Genomic DNA, 21,218 nt, shown 5'->3' on the forward strand with positions numbered 1-21,218 from the left:
TTTTATTCATCTTACTTTATTATTACTTCATTTAAATAAAGTTGACACACATTGTTACATCAGCTTTGGGTGTACAACGGAGTGATGCATTAGGCTGTGCTCACCGCAAGTGTACTTACCACCTGTCACCATGCGACTCTGTGTCTTGGGCTCCCCTTTTATCCCCATAATGCCTGCTTCTCTTTTAAAGGATGGTCCTTAAATAAACATTGAATCTTACCAACTCCTTAGCGAACAATGTACCTAAAGTGTCTTCTCTCCATGTTCTAGGGCTGAGGGGCTCTCTGTCTCCAGGGTTCAGGAAACCCCCTCCAAGTGACTCATGAGCTGTCTGGTACCGTTTGTGGCATCTTGCCCCTCCTTCCATAACAGGTGCTGTCTCAGAAGGAGCAGAGGGAAATTCAGAAAAATTCTTATCACTCCAAACGAAGGGGATCCCAGGCTGCCACCACCATTAAGAAAGAGCTTCTTTTAGCCTCGTGACTATTGCCAAAATGGAATAAGCTCTATTCCGTTGCTGTAACTCACTGCTACAGCATCCCCCTGCTGTGCGAGGTATGATGCTAGATGGATGCTCTCGGCTCCCAGCCTCTAGGAAAGGGACTTAGCATGTGCTTGGGGAGAGTGACATGTAGGGCACTAAGGATATAATATGCTATAGAAGCAACAGACCCACAGTTGCGTGGTTTTTGATCTGTAATTGGGTTGGTTTGTATTTTGAAAGGTGTTTTGAAATGAGTCACAATAGCCGTGGGTGCAGCATTCACAGGTTGGTGCAGAATGAGGAGAGAAGGGGAGAGGACAAGAAAGGAGAAGACGGGCTGGAGAGCCCTCCCCTCACTCAGCACTGGCCCGGAGTGAGGGTTCATCTCCCTGGACAGAGAAGACAAGTCCACAAAGGCCAGTGGGTCTTCTAAGTTCACAGAGCTGGCAGCTGCACCCACTGTTCCTGGGTGGGAAGGACAGGTGGGCCGGACTTCTCTGATCAAACTGGCTGAACCCACGGGGTTGACATCAGTTTACACTGACATCTCCAGTTCCTCCTCTTACGGAAGTGGACGCTCAGTTGAGTGTCCGGTAGAGTCTCATGGATATTTTTTCCAGGTCGCTAAGAGCTCCCTCTTCACTCTTAGCAGCGTGTGGCTGAGCATTAATGAAATGGTCATCCTACTATTTAATGAAGGTAAAGAACTTAAGGTTCTGGACATGCCTGCAAGTGCCTGCCAGGCCTCCTGGACAAGTAAGAGGGAAGGTGTCCCCAGACCCAGCTGGAAGACTGCAGGTCCCCCAAGATGGCCCGAAGCTTGTGTCCAATCATGCTTGTTTTCTTCATCCAGCTCTTTCCCAAAGTATTGGTTAAGTTAAAAGTCTTTTTTTTTTTTTTTTTTTTTTTTCAAAACACTGTGCAGCCATGTTCTTCATGCACACAAAGCTCAGGGCTTGTTTTCCGAGAAACCAGTTCCAGAGCAAGACCAGACCAGGTGCAGCACATCTGCACATCTGCCTCACCCCTCCCCACGGAACAGCCCAGACCCTTCCCCTGTCCCGGGGAGCAGCGACAGCAAAACTCGAAAACCCTTTTCACCTTGAAGTTCTGGTTTGACATTGGGTGCTCTTGGAGGAAGGAAAAGGTTAGAAATGTTTGGTGTTGAGAACACTTGGTGTTGAACAACAAATACACAAGTCTGGACAGAAGAGAGTTAAAGGTAAACATCAAGCGGTCCCTAGAAATACAGTGGGACTCTGAGCATCCTGGCACTCAACAAAGGGAGGAGAGACAGTGGGTGACAATAAGGGGAGGAGAGACAGTGGGTGACACTGCTCTGAGCAGATTTCTCGAAGCGTGAACTGAGGACTTCCTGGGGATGTGGTGACTAAAGATTCTTGATCCGTGTCCAGGAATCTGAGAACAAGGTCAGAAGCTACATCTATAAAGACTCCAGGATCTTCTAATCTAAAACGCATACTTGAAAGAAATTGATTTTGAAACTTGTTTCAATACACTCTGACCATTCTTTTTATGCCTTTTCTACACCGCCATGTGGTTGCTTAATGGGCCTTTTTCCCGAGATCCCTGAAGACACATTTTGATTAATGATGGAAAGAATCAATCAGTCAATCAATCCATCCATCACAGAGGGGCAAAGAAAAGTGAGGAAGGGAGAATCAATCATGTGAACATCCAGCTGTCTACAGTGAACTGCCCCTCCCCCTCAGATAACACAGCTGACTGGGCTCATGGGATTCAGAGTATTTCCCCCTGGTATTGTCCTGGTGGGTTGCAGGCCTCATCTCCCCATGGCCTCACCTTCTGCTCATCCTATTTGCTGCAGGGCGCCATCAAATATCTTTTTCTCTCCATGCCACGATGCAGAAAAGATGGAAAAGTGCTGAAATTATTTCACCACACACTGTTAACCTTCCAAGATTCTGCACCTAATTCTAAGGGGTGCAGGACTCCCCACGGAAGAGGAAGTCTCCCACAACGGCTGTGTGTTCTGCGATTGAACTCAAGTCTGACGCTATCTACCCAGAGATAGCATCCAATCCCACAGGTTAAGGACTCGGTCCACAACACTTCTCCCCCAGCACCCCAACTTCAAATGCCAAGTGCAAGCCCAGATAGTCACCCATGTTTCTTACTGCCCAACTATGGATTGGAGCTTCCAATGACCCCCCTCCTTGGATTCTACTGATTTTCTAGTGTGGCCCACAAAACTCAGAGAAACATTTTACTTAGCAGAAGAATAGTTTGTTATAAAAGAATGTAACTCAGGCTGGAAGAGAGGCATAGGGCAAGGTAAGGGGAAAAGGGCAGACCTTTCATGCCCTCTCTGGGGCACCACTCTCCTGGCGCCTTCCTGTGTTCACCAGTCTGGAAGCTCTTCAAACCCCATTCTTTGGGTTTCTATAGAAGCTTGGTTACATACAGATGATCGATTAAATTATTGGCCACTGATGATTGACTCAACCTTGAGCCCCTCTCCCATGTCCGAGGTTAGGAGGTGAGATTGAAAGTTCTGAACTTCTGATCCCACATCTGGTTCCTCTGGTCACCAGCCCCCATCCTTGTGGCTACCTGGGGAAGGGGTGAGGAATGTTTTCCAAAAGAGATGTCATCTATAAAACAAGCGACGCCTTTATTGCTGTCATCACTTAGGGACTTTCAAGGGTCTTAGGAGCTCTGTGCCAGAAACAGGGATGAAGACCAAATATATAATTTTTATTATAAGCCACAGCACCACATCCTCTTTCACAGGTTGATTTTGGGTGGAAACTGCTTTCTGTTCGCTTGTTACTGAGTGGGGCAAGGAAGCAATCATGTCTTATCCTTGTGTTCTTTGTCAAAGTCCAACCATCAACACAAGACTGGTTTATCACCAGAACAGATGGAAGGTTGTCTGTCTGCCCATAGCTTCTCTTCAGGAGAAGCTGAAGCTCACACACGAATTCGACCTGAAAACCTCGCATCTTACGCCTCCCTCTTCTCCCCCTACTTTCCTTCTGAGTTCACTTCTCCTGCCACGTTTGCTGGAGGCTTGTGAGGTGTCGGCAATAAAAAGGAAAAGCGTGGGGTAGGGGTCGGGGGAGTATCTGAGTGGAGAGGAGAACAGGAAGTGCAGAGATGCTGCTCACCAGCCCTGCCCAGCCCAGCTGGTGCCCGTCTGCCTGGCAGTCTCAGCGGAAGGTCTGAGAAGCCAATGCATTTCAGACCTTTTATGTCTCTGCAAACTGTACGGCTCAAGGAGAAAAAATGAATATGGCTTTACCTCTGAGAGAATCCATTTAGGACTGATTTGCCCTTTCAAGTCCTGCAAGTGTGACGCCAGAAGATGTGGGAGGCTCTATTTAACCTCCACCCCAAACCCAAACCTCAGCCGTGGTCAGGGTGAGGAATCAGCCAGCACTGGCCTTCCCTCTCACCCACAACAGGGTCAAGCAAGGCCAGACCGGCTGGGAGCCCTCTGAAGGATATTTATTGGTAGCAAAGCCGCAGACACTGCTTTTTCCAGAGCAAGGCTGCAGCAGGCTAGCGGACTTGCCCTGGCCTGCTGTTTTCCCCTGGGGGAAGAGAAAGGAAACCATATGCTAACTTTTTGTGAGCTTCTGTAACAAGTCTGAACGGATGTTAAGGGAGTCATGGAGATGCTCCCCGTTTAGCACGACCTTTGTCCACACGCTCTGGGGAGAACGAAAAGCCCTTATTCATTCAAGGCTCTTCCTCCCACTGGCCAGACACCAGTCAGCCGCTTGACGATTCTACCAAGAGTCTTCTTTGTTGACTGGAGAAGACTGTGAGCCTTTCTTCATACCTTCCGGAGAGTGATGGCCAAATGCTATTTATCAGCATGGGCAAAAGCCTAAACATACGGGCTGTAACTATACCAGTTTTTTTGTTTGTTTGTTTGTTTTAGTTAGCTGTAAAAAATGAATTTGCTCGGGGTGATGACTGCTACAACGGTAAGGGGTGACGTATGCCTCGAATGTGGATCTAGAAAGATCCGCATTCATACAACAACCTCACTCTGCTATATGTACCTGGGTCTTGTTGGGTTGTTTTTAAAATCCCAGACTCTGAGGGAAAAAAATGCCCAAATGTTACTGTGTGGGACAATTAAAATTAGTTTTCTCTTACTTCCTGTTAGACACATTTTCCAATGTTCTGCAAAAAGCCATCTAATACCTTTGTCATCAGAAAGAAGGAGACGTGTTCTTGGCACTGGGACGGCTGGCTCTATGTTGTGCTATGCAAATGGGCTCCCTTTGTGGCAGGTGCTCTGTTCCGTGGCATGGAGGCGTCACCTCCGTGAATCCTGCAGGTGGAATCCATCGTCAAGATGTCTGCCACCACGTGGGCAGACCTGCCCTCCCTCAGGAATATGGCTAAACCCAGAACCAATCCAGCCCTGGAGTTAGGTAGGGAAGCAGAGGCTCATGAGGTGTGACTCAGCCACACTTACAAATCCCATTGTAAGCAGGCTTCCAGAAACCATCTTGAAAGTTCAAGAACCTCTTTCTCCAAAGAAGACATCCCAATGGCCAGCAGACACGTGAAAAAAATGTTCCCCATCACTCGGCATCAGGGAAATACAAATCAAAACCACAGTGAGATACCACCTCACATCGGTCAGAAGAGCTAAAATGAACAAGCTGGGAAACAACAGATGTTGATGAGGATGTAGAGAAAGGGGAGCCTCTTGCACTGTTGGTGGGAATGCAAGCTGGTGCAGCCACTCTAAAATACAGTATGGGGGGGTCCTCAAAAAGTTAAAAATAGAGCTATCCTAAAACCCAGCTATTGTACTACTGGGGATTTACCCCCAAAATACAAATGTTTAGTGATCTGAAGGGGCACGTGCACCCCAATGTTTATAGCAGCAATATCCACAATATCCAAACCATGAAAGAACCTAGATATCCATCAAGAGATGACTTGATAAAGAAGATGTGGTGTGCACACACACACACATACACACTGGAAAATTACTCAGCTGTCAAAAAGAATGGCATCTTGCCATTTGTGATGACGTGGATGGAACTAGACAGTATTATGCTAAGCGAAATACATCATTCAGAGAAAGACAAATACCCTGTGATTTCACTCATATGTGGAATTTAAGAAACAGAACAGATTAATATAGGGGAAGAAAGGAAAAATAACATAAGATAACCATAAGAGACTCTTAATTATAGGAAACAAATTGAGGGTTACTGGAGGAGAGGTGGGGGGGATGGGGTAACTGGGTGATGGGCACTAAGGAGGGCATTGAATATAGTGACCACTGTGTGTTATATGCAACTGATGGATCACTACATTCTACCCTTGACACTAATAGTACATTTTATGTTCACTAAATTGAATTTAAATTAAATTTTTTAAAGTTTGAGAGCTCTCAGCTTTAATGAGAGCTATCATCAACCATCCAGTCTTGGCGAGGGGTCTGGGAACAAGATTTGAAGAGAAAGAAAGGAAGATGAATGGGCTGCCTTTGGCCCAGCTGATTCTGTCTCTAGCTCATAATAGTGGCCATTGTCAGAAATCATCGTGAGACTTGCCTCGTATTGGTTTAGCAAGTCATTTCTCCAAACTGTAGTTGCCTTGAGCACAAATTGGGTACAGGGGACAGAGTAAGTGTTTGGATTTTCTAGGTAGATCTATATGGGCTTCAGTTAGGAAACTCACGAAAATATTCCCTCTTTCCATCTCCCAACACAAAGCTTTAATAGCATATACTAGACAAAGGCATATTCAGATACTTAGTGAAGTAGAAATGCTCACCTGGTAGCACCTTACTCCAACATTTTTCTAAGGACTTTCATATATTATAGTCCTTTTGAACAGATTCTAAGCAGAATTTCCCAGACCCCTTGCAACTAGGGTTTCTGGAGGGATTGGAATTTACCACTCAAATGCACTCATGCAGCCTTGAAGCACCTGAGTTAAGTTGGGGGGGGGTGGTGGGGAGAAGCAGGACTCATAGGCATTGTTTAGTTTTGCAGCTAACAGGTTGGATAGTAGCTTTTGATCCTAGGATCAAAGCTGGGCCAGTGTGTTTCTGGAACCAGTATTTGGAATACCTACTTCCTGATCCTTGGAGTATGTCTAAGGGATAGGACTTGGAGCCTTGTATTTGTTACAGTGGCTTTGCTGATCCCCTAGATTCCTCAAATTCCCTTAGTGGCTCTGTCCTGCACTCCTGTTTTCCTGAGAGTCATTTCTGGGGGCCCAGCCTATAATCCCAGTCCTTTAGCCCTTCTGACAATTTTGTAAGCAGCTAATTCTCTGTATTGAATCCTTTTCTACTTAAAATAGCTATTGTGGACCCTGTTACCTGTAACGGGACCCCAGCTCTCAGTAGTGGTATGCTGAATGCCCATAATATGCCAGGATCTGTGCCACCCAGAGACTACAGATATGAATTAATCTGTATTGAGCACCTCTTCTGTGTCACACATCATTCTAATATCCCTTTCCTTCAAGACCTTATTGGTGATAACTACATTTGGATATGTGTAAAAATAATGACAGATGGTTCATTATTATGTAACCAGTTGGTGTTATAATAGGAGATCTAAATACAGTTAAGGAGGAGCAGAAAAGACAGAGAAAGAGTTGGTTTCGGAAGTGGGGTTGCACACCCCCATCCTTGTAGGACTACTACCAGCTGCTGCTAGACCTGCTACATTCTCTGCTTGTGCACCTGCTGGGGTTTGCCCCCTTCCACTCCAGCCAGCTTGGTCTTCTCATGATTTCCCACTTCTCTGTCTTTGCTCATTTTAATCCCCAACACTTTCAGTGTGCCTCCCTGCCCACCAAGATTGGCTTTCTCATTCAGCTCTACTTTCTCTGTGTTCCTGTATTACTGGGGGGCCACACTCACAGTTTTGGGCTCAGTCTCTGTCGTGTGGGGCCTGGCTAGTTTGTCACTGTCACCATTCTGCTTATTCAGCTCCCCCGGCCCTTGGAAACAAGGGACTTCATTAAGCATGTGACAGTCGCTGCACAAGTGGGTAGACACACTTGATTTGCGAGTAGCCACCATATCATGATTCACCTGCTTATGCACAGGCCCTCACCCTTGCTGTCCTGAAATGAGATCAACCACAACTGGAGTTCAAGGAGGATGGGGGGGGCCAGTTTAAAATTGAGGAGAGGACAAGAAAGGCAGGAAGAAAGGGCGTCATGCACAAGAAAGGAGATGAAAAAGGGAAAGGTAAAAAATACTTTGAACCTGGCTGGCTCAGTCTGAAGAACATGTGATTCTTGATCTCAGGGTTGTGAATTTGAACCCCGCAATGGGTGTCGAGCTTATTTTAAAAAATAAATAAGTACACTTAAAAAATAAGAAAAAAAATGTTTGCTCTTAGTCTAGACGATACTTTTCTGTCTTCATTTGGTGGCATTTCCATCCTAGATGGTACCAGTCTGACTTTCTAAGGGCCCAGTCAGAATATATGAGTCATGCTGCATCCTTATGATGCCCACAGGAGTGTAAAAACAGAGTCCAAGTTCCCAAGAAGCCCCTCCCCACAAATTAAAACCCCCCAGCCTGCTATTTGTAACCCTCATCAGCTAAGGTTATGCAAGCCACTGGCATTTTCTAAGCATCAGTTATTCTATTATCCCAGGACCAAGAACAAAACCCTATCCATCCTTTTCTGCCCACCATACCGCTAGGAAAATCAATCTGTCTCTCTTCCACCAGTAAGCTCAGAAAAATAGAATACTTCCCCTGGGAGCAAACTGGGGTTTGGAAGGTCTTACAATATTTATGTCATCTACTCATCCTCCACATAGTCCCCCACACAGTAGTCCATGTGACCAGCGAAATGTCTTGTCGGCAGCTGACCTGCATATGGCATGAGCATGGGTAAATTCCAGCCGACACCCGGAGATACATGGGTCTTCAGTGGGTCCAAGGTTTTTTAACCTGGAACTCATAGGCCCTTGCTTTTAACCCAGAGAGATTGCTTGTGCTGTTTTATGATTCTTCCCCAGGGACTCTTTCTAGACATCACTTACTCATCTAGACACTCCCAAGAGTGAGATGCGGATATGTGGTATGACAGTGTGTATTCAGGGTTATCCAAAGACACAGAACCCACAGGCGATGAAAGGTGTGTGTGTGTGTGTGTGTGTGTGTGTGTGTGTGTGTGTGTGTGTGAAGGTATTTATTATAAGAAATTGGCTCACATGATTATGATTGTGGACAAGTCTTAAGATTCGTAGAGTGGGTCAACAAGCTATAGACCACTGAGAGCTGATAGTTTCATTCCAGTCCAAGTCTGAAAGCCCAAGAACAGGACAGCCTATGGTGTAATTCCTGCCCAAAGACCAGCAGGCTAGAGATCCAGGTAGAGCTATAGTTCTAGTTCTCATCCAAAGGCAGAAAAAGACCCAAAGTCTCTGTTCAAGGCAGTCAGGTGGGAGAAATTTTTTCTTACTTGGGGAGAGTCAGCCTTTTTTTATCCTGTTCTGGCCTTTAATTGAGTGGGTGAGGCCCACCCACCCTAGGGAGGGCAATCTGCTTTACTTAGTCTACCAGTTTAAATGTTAGCCCCCTTTAAAAACACCTTTGCAGAAACTCCCAGAATGATGTTTGACCTAATGTCTGAGCACCCCTTGGCCCACATATTGACACATAAATTAACCATCACAGGGTGCCCTGAGGACAGATAGCTAGAAACCCAATCACGGGCTTCCATGATTCCCCCCAAGACCCCACTCAGGGTCTTTTCTCTCTGTTCCATAGTCCTCATCACAGCCCTTGTCAGAGCATAAAGCTGTTGGTTTGTGTGTCTCTCCCACTAGACTACAAGCTCCTCAGCTTTTCCACAGTGCTGCTAAGACCTTGCTATGAAGTCACACCAACTAGGTCAACGTCCTGGCTTTCCTACATTTCTTTCTTTTCTATTTTTCCTAAAGATTTTATTTATTTAATTGACAGAGAAAGAGAAAGAGCACAAGCAGGGGGGAGCAACAGACAGAGGGAGAGGGAGACACAGACGCCCTGCTGAGCAAGGAGCCCGATGCGGGATCTGATCCCAGGACCCTGGGAACATGATCTGTTGGCTCTCCTACTTTTAGCTGGATACGTGGGCAAGTTTTCTAACAACACTGAGGTTCAGTTTTATTTGTGAAAAGGCAGCCTCACAGGAATGCCGTGAGGATTAAATGACATAGTAAATGGGAAGTGCTTAGTGCTGTCTGGTACACAGTAGGTCCTCAGAAAAGAGTGGCCATTACGGTCACTCACTGGGGAGCTCCCAGCATGTGACCAGCCCCATCCAGTCAGATCTTCTGTTCACAGAAAGACTGACTTCAATCAGGGAACTAGTTTTTGGCCAATCGCTTTTGAAAGGAGCAGAGCTCCAGACAGTCCATTATCAAGCATTTGATTTCCACTTGAAGGAGAAACAATATTCAGGGGAATGAATCAACATGGGACAATTTCATCTTTTTCCATCAGTAAGAATGTGTCTTTCTCAAGAAAGAGACTTTAGTTCCTTGTTAGTCTGAACCCAGTGGTGGGTTCAGGTCGCCTACCACAACCTTCCACCTGCGGCTGCCGAGTGAGTCTAGGAGGGGGATCTCCCTTCAGACCCTGCCTCTCTCTACTCTGTATCTCAGTTACTGCACCTGTAAAGTGGGGACAATCACCTTGTCTATGCTTCAGGGTGATCTCTTGTGATACGATACCTGTGTCAGGGAATACTGGTAAAAGGGGTGGGAGAGTACACAGTGTTACACACACACACACACACACACACACACACACACACACACACACATAGAGCAGTAACACTACATGGGAGGAATTCAGCCTGAAGGCCTTGAATAACCAAAACTAATTCTTACATGGGAATAAATGTAAAGTGGGAGAAATAACTTCTCACAGCATGTAAATCAACAACCGAAGTTGTAATGCTTTAGAAAATTATCTAGCATCATCTCTAATTATTTCGGCGAGCTCCCTTTCTTCTGAAGCTAATAGCATAGTGTACCACGGTGCCCGGCCTTCATCATAGCTTTTTGTTTCTAGTTTTCATTCCAACCCATCCTTCAGCACTAGCACCACCAATTTAATGAGCTAAAGATATAAAGATAAGCAATTTAAAAGATGCTAAAACATAACCACAGTGAATTTCAAAATAACAGCACAGTGGCCCCCAGCTTCACTCTGGCTGGAGCCCCTGGGCATATTCCACTGTGTACTTTAGAATTAGCTCTTTATTTATCAGCTAGAGAGCACTGCCTCAGGGACAGAACATAAACACAGCTTATCATTCAATAAGCCCAGTATGAAAGCTGGGTATTATGTTTTGAACCATGTCCCTCTTAAAAGATACTGAAATCCTAAGCCCCATCCTTGTGAATACGACCTTATTTTGAAATAGCAGATTTGCAGATGATGAAGGTGTAAGATAAAGTCATTAGGGTGGGCCCTAGTCCCGAATGACTGGTTTTCTTATGAGAAGGGGAAATTTGGACACAGAGATAGACACACCTAGAAAGAGGATAAGGACGATGTGAAGACACAGGTAGAAGATGGCTACCTACAAACCAAGGAATGCCTGAGAATATTTTATCAATTATTTAAATATCAGACAGCGTATGATCTGCACAATAAGCAGTAGTAACCTAATGATCTAGAAAATGTTTGAGGAAGAAGGATGTGTGGATCTCTGGACTTCCTACAGACAAAGAGTGTGGGGCTCAGAGCGAAAGAATTAAGTGTTGATATGTACATAATAATAGAATTGATAACTAATATTTATTGGGTAGTGCCATGTGGGAGGCACTGAGTAAGCCCTTCACATGCATTAATTCATTTAATGTGCACAAGAGCCCTATGTAATAGATACAGTGATCACCCCCATCTTTTGAATGAGGGGAATGGTCGCAGAGAGGTTTAGTTACTTGTCTAAGGTGGCATAGGTAGCAAGTGGGAATGCCATGCGTTAGTCCCTCGCAGTCAGGCTCCAGAGCACACCTCTTATGGCCAGAAAGACCTGAAGCCATTGGTTTTACAAGTTGTGGTTAATTCCGTGATTTGCCTCTCTGAGATAATGGGTGGGTGACCCAAGGCAGGTGGATACATATTTACGGATGGCCTATGGTGACCAGGTACTATTCTGGGTGTCCAGGATCCCAAGCTGAACTTGATGCAGACCCTTCCTACAGGCGACACATCATCTATCAGTTTCATTTTCATCCCACTGTATTGTCTTAGTTCTGCCCCACAAAACTGAGACCTACTAGAAAGATTTCTATAATACCGTTGTGATGGTTAGTTTTATGTATCAACTTGACTAGACCATGTACCCAGGTATTTAATAAAATGCTACTCTAGGAATCCCTGAGAAGGTATTTTGTAGATGTGGTTCATGTCTGTCATCTTGATGGTAGATAAAGATTAATCTTGACAATGGGGGTGCACATCATCCCATCAGATCCATTAGATCCATCCATTCAAGATCCTTAGAGCAAAAACTGAAGTTTCTCAGAGAACAGGAGCTCTGCCTGAAGACTACAGGGCTGACTGGTACTTGCTCCTGTCAGTGTATTGCAGAGAGCTCAACAGTCATCACTGGAGTCTTCCCGAAGCCTCCACTCCTCCCCCTTGTCTTTTCACATCCTTCACAAAGCCAGATGACATGGCACCTGTAGGGTCACAGGACCACTTAGCTATTCCCAGGTCTTTCAGGTTTTATCCAGGCCAACAGACTGTTTCTGAGAACAAAATGTTTTCTTTGCAGATCCAACAGAGCCAACATTCCTCTAATATTGTAATTATAATTTAAAAAGTATCCAGTGTGGGGCACCTGGGTGGCTCAGTCGGTTAGGCTAACTCTTGATTTCCACTCAGGTCATGATCTCAGGGTCATGAGATCGAGCCCTGGGTCAGCCTCCCTGCTGGGTGTGGAGCCTGCTTAAGATTCTCTCTCTCCATCTTCCTCTGGTCTTCCCCACATGCTCACGTACACATGAGCTCACTTGGTCTCTCTCTAAGAAAAGTGTCCTGTGTGACTGGCATGGGTTTGTTGGACACCTCACTGCCCACAGGCTGGGATTTCCTCATTTTCTAGAAGCTCCTTACCGTACATATTCATCATAAATATTGATCCCATACTTACCCCCTGAAGACTTGTCATACTTTTATATTTTCAAGACTGTTCAGTGTTAATATTTGCTTTGTCTTCCAGGATTACCTCCATTCCCCATATATTCTTCCCTCTACGTAGTCATAAAAATCAAAAGCCTGAATCAGTATGCGCCATCAAGTATGCCAAATAGTTCAAGCATATTTATGGCTCCACGTCCAGTGGGCACTATCTACCCCATTGTCTCCATGACAGCATCTGCTCTGGAGCTCCGCCCCTAGAGGCAGCAGACTGTTCCCACACTGCACCCCTGGCCAGGCCATCACTTGGGTTTCTGGAAGTAGGATAAGCCTCATTCTAGAATTCTTCAAATATAATTGGTAAACATCTGAGCTTAAGCAAGAAGGTCCATTGTATAAAGAAATGATTGATGTGTGTGCAAACAGCATGTTGGAAGGAAGGAAGAGAGGTAGGAAGGAAGGAAATCAGTCATCATGGACCACCAGGCAGAAAACAGAGATGCCAGATTTTGTGCCTCTTCAAAATCACTGTGAGCATTTGATGATACCTGGTAAGTTTAGAGGTACGGATAGCCTCATTCCCAGCAGATGCCAGACCAGGGCCTGGCACTCTGCCAACAAGATGGCCAAATCCAGCTGGAGTAATATGTATGACCCTTAAGTTGAAAATGGTTTTTACATTTTTATAGGGTTGTTAAGAGAGGGGTGGTGGGGATAGATGAAATGGCAGGACTTATCAAAAGCTGTGTGGCCTGCAAAGCTTAAAAATACACAGGATCTAGCCCTTTCCAGAGAAAGTTTGCTGCTCAATCTCAGGACCCTGAGATCATGACCTGAGCCAAAATCAGGAGTCTGACGCTTAACTGACTGAGCCACCCAGGTGCCCTGTAGCATTGCTTTTAATCACTAGAAGTCAGAGCTGGTCTCATTCATGAACAAATAGATACCTCCCTTAGAATAAATGAAGTGGCCATGAGTATTCAAAAAGGAAATTCTCACATATAAAAAGCATATTGCAGATTAATGGAATATGATAGGGGCGCCTGGGTGGCTCAGTGGGTTAAAGTCTCGTTTTCAGCTCAGGTCATGATCTCGGGGTCCTGGGATCGAGCCCCGCATCGGGCTCTCTGCTCAGCGGGGATCCTGCTTCCTCCTCTCTCTCTGCCTCTCAGCCTACTTGTGATCTCTGTCAAATAAATAAATAAAATCTTAAAAAAAAAGAAACAACACATTCTTTAAAAAAAAAAGAAATGGAATATGATACTCTTTATATGAAATTTGAAGTGGAACATCATTTATGGAACTTACATAAGTAGTAAAAATATAAAGAAATACATGGGAAGGGTAAAGATCAAATCCAGGTTAACAGCTGCCCCTACAGAGGGAAAGGCGCAGAGGCTTCAATTTTATCTAGAATCACAAGTAGATGGACAGATCATAGATTGCTATAAACAGAGGTTAGTATTCCAATATCATTGCCTGGATTTTTCTGGACACCAGAAATAGTTTATAATAGTGATCTTTAAAAATATTACTGCTGATCTTCCTAATGGATATTCCAGGAAGCCAAAGTCTTTTAGGGTTACAATGTGGGTCACATGAAAGAAACCCTGCATTTTCTGGTTCCCTTTTCAAGGATGAATTTATTGAGTGAGGGAGATTTTAAAAACCAACTAGGTTTTTCTGATTTTAGGAAGAAAAGTCAGCAGGGTCCATGCCTGATTAAGGAGGTTTTTCTACCTCTTCTCCCAGAAATCCTTTTATCCTTCGGAGTTTCTGGCTGAAAAAAGGGAATATCGCATCTTTCTGGAAACAGCAGGAAATGCTGGTCAACATCTTCATCAAAAGACTGTGGACAGGTGGAGGCCAATGCAGGGGAAAGCAGGAGTGAGGGCCACTGGGTGGTGACGAGCAGGAGGTGGGGAGTTAAGAGAGAGCGGGTTCTGCCCTTCACTGGCTCACAGCCAGACCCACTGGAAGAGAACAGAATGCAAGCTGAGACAGCAAGAAGAAATCCTCCAGATGACGCTTCCAGATAGGAGCTGCCAGGGAGAGGCCAGACCTGTGAATAAAACCTCGAGGCCAGCGGGAGGTCTCTGCTAATTAGAGTATATAATTTAAGAGGTGAACGCAGCACAAAGCCCTCGAGGGACTGACTGCAGGTTTAATTAAAGATGATCTTCCACAACCTTGTCCTTCGTTTAAGATCACTGGCCCGGAGAAATGCTGGGGAAAACAGGTATGCCTCGTTAAACGAATCTCCTCCTTTATGGAACCTCGGATCCGAAGGCCATTTCCTGCTCATAATTTGGCCCACTGGGATGGCTGTTGGATTTAGGATTTTTGCTCAAGGACCACCTCCCTATGCCTGCCAAATAGGATCCACCAGGAGGGAAAAGTAATACACGTACATTTCAATATTAAAAAGTAGATAGTCTAACCCACAGACAACAACAATCAAAACACAAGTTTTTTCAGGACCTCGAAGTGTCTGACTACAGAACTCCAGAGCTTGAGAATTCTGGGGTACGGATGCTTGTCCCCCACAGGCAAGTGCTCCAGACTTACTTCTAAAGACACCTCCTGCATGTACCCCAGTGCCTTACGATGCCCCTGAACTTCCTATGGATTCCTCTCTCGTGGGTTAGCAGAAGCAGATGAATCATGGGAACTGACCAAGAGGGAAAAAAAGGGAGGAGGAAGAATTAAGAGTCTTTAGGGAAGTGATTTTTTTTTTTTAACTGAAAATGAGCAAGAAAAGTATTCTGAGTACTTACATGTCGTCTTTTCCTAATTATAGAATCGTAACAGGTGCTTTTTATAGAACAGGCTTATAGACCTGTAAAATCTAATCTTGGATTTAGATTGGAGTCTGCTTTAGACTCTCTCTCCCATTCCCTCTGCTCCTCCCCACCGCTCTCTCTCTCTCTCAAAGGAATAAATAAGTGAATGATTAAGTGAATAAATAAATAAATCTTTTTTTTTTTTTAAAAAGAAAGTAAATACTCAGACACGACAGAAATGTAATCAATAGTAAGTGGTCTCCCCAACACCTGACCCTATATTGTTATCAGGATAACAATTGATGACAAAGTATTCTTCTACTTTTTAAAAATGTATATGATCATATGTATATATTGTTTTTAAGAAGTGGGATTACAGGGACGCCTGGGTGGCTCAGTTGGTTAAGCAGCTGTCTTCGGCTCAGGTCATGATCCCAGCATCCTGGGATCGAGTCCCACTCGATCCTTGCTCGGAGGGGAGCCTGCTTCTGCCTCTGCCTCTGCTGCTACTCGGCCTGCCTGTGCTCGCTTTCTCTCTCTCTCTCTGGCAAATAAATAAATAAAATCTTAAAAAAAAAAAAAAGTGGGATTACATTAAATTCTCCTGTGTAATTTCCTTTTCTCTCCTGGCAACCAACACCATGTTGGTGTATCTTTCTTAGAAAACCCATATAATGTTTGTAGATAGGCATGAGTTGGTTTCCATTTTTCTCTATTACAAAAACACTAACAAAGAAACTTTACACATATATTTGTTTAAGTATTAGGTACATATTAAAAAGTGTAACTATTGAATCAAAAATATTAACATTTTATATTTTAAGAAATATTTTGAAGTTGCCCTCCTAAAGTATGGTATCAGTTTATATGCCTCCTCTGCTCAGTCTATTGGCAAAGACTTTGCCCTTCTTTTAGCTTGACTTCTTGCAAATGGAACATGAAGCTGCTCACATCACAGGGTTGCTGTAGGAGATAACTGAAATTCAAATGACATTCAAACAACCATTGGTCAGGTCCCCATTTCCCACTTTAACTAGCCCTCACAGCCTCATAACCTAACCCTCCTCCAAAATAAGGAATTGGATGAAAGTAAATATGCTTATAGCTTAAGGCTTCTACCTGGGATATGGGCGGGTTAACTTGAAGGAGAATGGGTGTCTGGTTGTAGGATCTCCGGCACTGACGTGGTGGGGGTGTTACAGAATTAGAGCGGAAGGAGAGCTGGGCTTCTGGAAGCTCACCGACTGGTGCCGCTGACTCCACCAATTCTACTAACCTAAGCTTGTTCCTTAGAAGATTTTTCCTTTTGAAATCCAGGGCACATAGCTTAGCCTCATAGCCACCAATTAGGAGGAGAGAACAGAGGGAACCGGCATTACTTTAAAAACCTGATGGGCAGTATAGTGGGCAAGCTCCATTAATCTTCTTGAGGAGCCAATGTGCTCTGACAACTACAAGTAATTTAAAAGCTTTTCTGGAGCCTTGGGTGGGACCCAGTGAAACTTCCAATCCCAGGCAATTCAATACAAGCATCTGAAAATTTAGTCATAAAACATCCTTTCCTAAACCATAGCAGACATTAACGTTGACTTTCCCAATGACCAATGAATAACCCTCAAGGACTTTTCACTAAAACTGACAACACAGAAATTATAAGCCCCTCAGTAATGAAATTAGTATCTGAGGGAGACACTGAATTGATTATTGGTTAGGATTTTAAAGCCCCTTCCTTTCTGCTTGTTTGTGTCTGGATAGTCATCACCGAATGAACATTAAGTTTGATATTATTGGCAACAAAATGGGAATTCCAGTTCTTTCACAGTTTCTGCCTCCAGGGTCTGGATCTCATTAGAAATATGACTTTGTGTGGCCCACAGTAGGGGTGGATGGGTCATTCTGAATCTCAGGGAGTGGGAGGGGGAGCGAGTACTCAGGCAGGGGCCATTTCTGCTGCTAATATGACATGTGCCTCATGGCATTAAGTATCTTTAGTATTTCCGCCATACAAAGACCATAAATCATGGACCCGTGCTTTGGATTAAATGAGACTCGTGATAAGACACAAGCAAAACAAACAGCTAAGAGCTTCCTTCCTCCTAGAAGGTATAAAATATTTTATGGGATTTAAATTCCCAGCCCCAATTAAACACCAGCCCCAATAAAACACAATAGCTTTCTTTCTTTGCACACCTATGAAACAACAAAAGAATGTTTCAAAGAAGTGGCTTGTTCTTACCTTCTTTTCCTCTTTTTCTCCCCCCAGGGACAAGATGACCAAGTATGGACTTTTCTCCCACCCGTTGCTCTGCCCCGTATACCAGTATTCACATGCCCATCTCAACGTGTTTGTTTGAGAAGCTAAACAAGATGGCAGCAGGGAGTGGAGGCGGGGGTTAGGCTGAGGAAAGATCTTTCTGCAGGTGCCCTCTGGCACCCACCGCAGGCTTGTTAGCCAACGGGGCTGGCGGTTGAAGCAGACTGTGGAGCTGGGCATGTTGGAGGTGAAGCTGTTCTGGAAGCTTATGATCATGGGAACCCCTGCACAGAGCCCAGTGCTGACGGCAGAAGAGGAAAGACACCTGGAATCTGCCTCCAGAACAAGCCTGTTGTTCTCTGCCAGGCAGGCTGTTACTTGCTCCTGGGGCAGTGTGTCTGGGAGAGAGTCCATCATCCATGGAAGGAATTCAGCGAAGTGGAACATCTGAGTATGAGGCGGGAAGGAAGGAGTTTGGGGAGTGCATTCGGGGAGGTCTGAGGCCGAGGAGGAGAGGCTGGCCTTGCCACCAGCTCTTTGGGGGGCTCCTGGCAACCCTGGCTTCCTGCACAGCTGTGGCCTCCAAAGTTCCACGCCCTGGTTCTTCTCCAATTTTTTGGTATGGACATTTTGAAAACCCAGTGATAGCACAGACCCTCTCCTCCCCAAATTGTCCGTGCCTCTCTGCCACTTTTTGTGTCCTTCTCCCTTCTGACACACGATCTCTCTCTGCTGCTCTGTGGATGGTTCCGTCTCAGTCTGTTCTCTCTCTCTCTCTCTTTCCTGCAAAGTCTCAGAGGTTTTGAGGACTCCCCGAAGCCTCCATGAGCTGTGGCTTTAGGAAAATTTAGCTTAAAGTTATTGGCAGGGAGTTCTCAGTACACCTATTCAAACAGAAAATAAGATTCAGAAGGAAAAAAAAAACCCAATTTCTCACTCATCACTAATTTCAGGAAGACGGAGGTCTCTAGGGCTTTGAGGTATTCTGTTTAAAGTGAGGCAAACCGATTGTACATTTTGGTCCCCACCCCCACAGCCCGAACACTGATCCCCTCTGGGATTATGGCTGAAAAGAGTAAGGCTCTGTGCGAAGGGCTATAAAAATATTTCTTAAAGATAAATTATCTTATTTATCTCCTTATCCATGAGCGATCAGAAAGGGGGTTTTGTCAGAGATGTCCCCTTTTAGGAATATAATCAGCCACAAAGGAGCATTTTCCTGCTACTAACAATAGAAAAACCAAATAGTAAATCACTTGGGCTCAAGCCACTTGTGACCCAGAAGGGCGTGTTGGGTTACACTTTCTATGAATCATCCTGCGAACTGACAGGAACCAATCTGGTAGCAGCAGATATTCCATGAACTCTTTTTCTATTTTTGGCTTCAGAAACTGGGCGTACTGGGATACACAAAGATATGACGGTCACATACCTGCTGTTGGAGTTCAGTTTGGGCACTTCAAAACCACAAGCGATAATGTGCTACTCGTATTATTCAGCCCCTGCCTGCTCTTTGCTTTAGAGGGAGAAATGTATTTCTGTCTTCCAATACTGACATTAATTCAAGCATGCAGAAACACAAGAGACCTGTGTAGAATTGTCTCCCAACAACAATCACACAGAATTAAAAATATGTATGTAGATGAGATCAAGTCTATATAGCCATGATGGTAAAAGTGTACTTTTCTTTACCCTCATGTGCTTGCTAGGAATATCTACCTCTAGAATCTACCAGAACAAGGTCAGTCCTGAGAAGGCCATCCAACAGAGTCACTCCTGAAGATGAAGGAAAACTGTACTTGAGATTAATCTAGACTTCTTTCTCCAATGGATCCAAGGAAAGCCCTAGAAAACCTGATTTCCAGGATTGGATTTGTAGTTGTTTTAACGTCAGTGTTCTAGTGAAATGCCTGTCCACCATGTTGTAGTGAGAACACCATGGAGACAAGAGAAGGGTTGAACGATCCAGTCTTTTAAAAATAATTCATCCTCAGTCGAGATATGCCATGATGGCTTAAGTACACTGAGAAAGTGAAACGTTTCTGGCATGTGCATCCAAATAGGGGTGGAAAGAAACCCCACGAAGTCTGGAGAGACTCTGAGAAGCCAGCCATTTTTTCACAGGCAAAATACAAACACACAGTAAGGGATATCCTGAAACCCAAAGGAAATGGCACTAGTTCTTAGTAAAAACTCTGCAGGCCCCAAGTAAATTCAAGAAGAGGAAAGCAATGGGGAAACTACTGGCATTCCTATCTATGTCCAATTTGAAACAGGCTTTTTACAAAGTTCCAGTTACTGAATACATTGAATTCTTTTGCTTTTTTTAAGACTGCAGACCAGGGGTCCCTCCAACCCCAAAGTACTTCCCACCAGGCCTTCTTAAGTCCTTTGTGCCATTAGAGAGCCCTGAGTCTAGTGACCAAAGATGGGGAAAAGGAGGAGGCAGTGGGTTTGGGAAGAGGGGAGAGAGCACCTCCAAAGTGGCTGCTCTCAGAGAAGTTTCCTGAGAAGTGGAGGGAATCCTGAGGATCTTTGCCTCAGAAGCAAAAATGATGTGAGGATAATGTGTCCATCAGCTGTGCGGCCTGCCTTTCCCCAGCTGTTAGTCACACAGAAGCCTGGCTCAAGGCTTGGGAGTCTTGCAGAGCAAGAAAGTGGCAAAATCCTAGCACTGGGTGGGAGCAGTGCCCACCACAGAGCTAAGCCATGGAGCACATTTCTGGCCCACCACTGGCAGCCTCACTGGGGGACATCTCCCAGAAGCTATCCCACCTGCTTCTCCAGGTGCTGGGCTAAGTGCCTGGGCCATACTGGCCGCTCTCGGTGGTGGCCCCTTTGATCAGTGTCTCCTGGGGACACGGTAGCCATGGTTCAAAACAGCACATGTTCCGAACCACTGGGTCTTCTGGGAAAGAGCCAATGTAATCCTGTACTTATCTACTGTTGATAACGGATTCTGCACAGCACACTATCTTTTATGGGGGTTTTAGTAGTAAATGAAAATCAGGTATCTGTGTCATAGGAATTGAGAAACACCTTCCTTGAGCTGTTCTTCCTCCCAATTTTGCCTCCTTGGGAAACTGATGGGAGGTATTCCATGCTGAGCCTCCAAGGCCAAGTCCAAGAGCTTTCTGTCAGGGGAGAGAGGGCAGGGGACAACAGCACAAAGCCTGGGAGCCCCTCTTCTCAGGAGTGAGAGAGAGTCCATAGGGAGCCAAGGAACTGCTCCAACCACAGAGCCTCCCACTCCCCACCTCTCAGCTCAGGGGCTTGGCTCACTTTCGATGCAGCTCCTGGCTTTTACTCTTATGGGAGGAGCTGAGAGCAATCCCCCTCTAAGGGGCAGAAAAGTCTAACAGTCAAGGGGCTTTGAATCAGACATAGCACTGGGTTTCAGTATCAGCTCTGGGACGACATGACCTCCAGGAACCTGCTCAATGTGTCTGAGTTTACTTCCTCTTCTATAAAACGAGGATAATGCAATTTACCTCATAAGATTCATTTCAGGATTAAATGAAATAAGGCAGATAAGTACCCAGGACAGTGATAAGT

This window comes from Mustela erminea, chromosome 4 (assembly GCF_009829155.1).
Source record: "Mustela erminea isolate mMusErm1 chromosome 4, mMusErm1.Pri, whole genome shotgun sequence".
NCBI classification, from domain to species: Eukaryota; Metazoa; Chordata; class Mammalia; order Carnivora; family Mustelidae; genus Mustela; species Mustela erminea.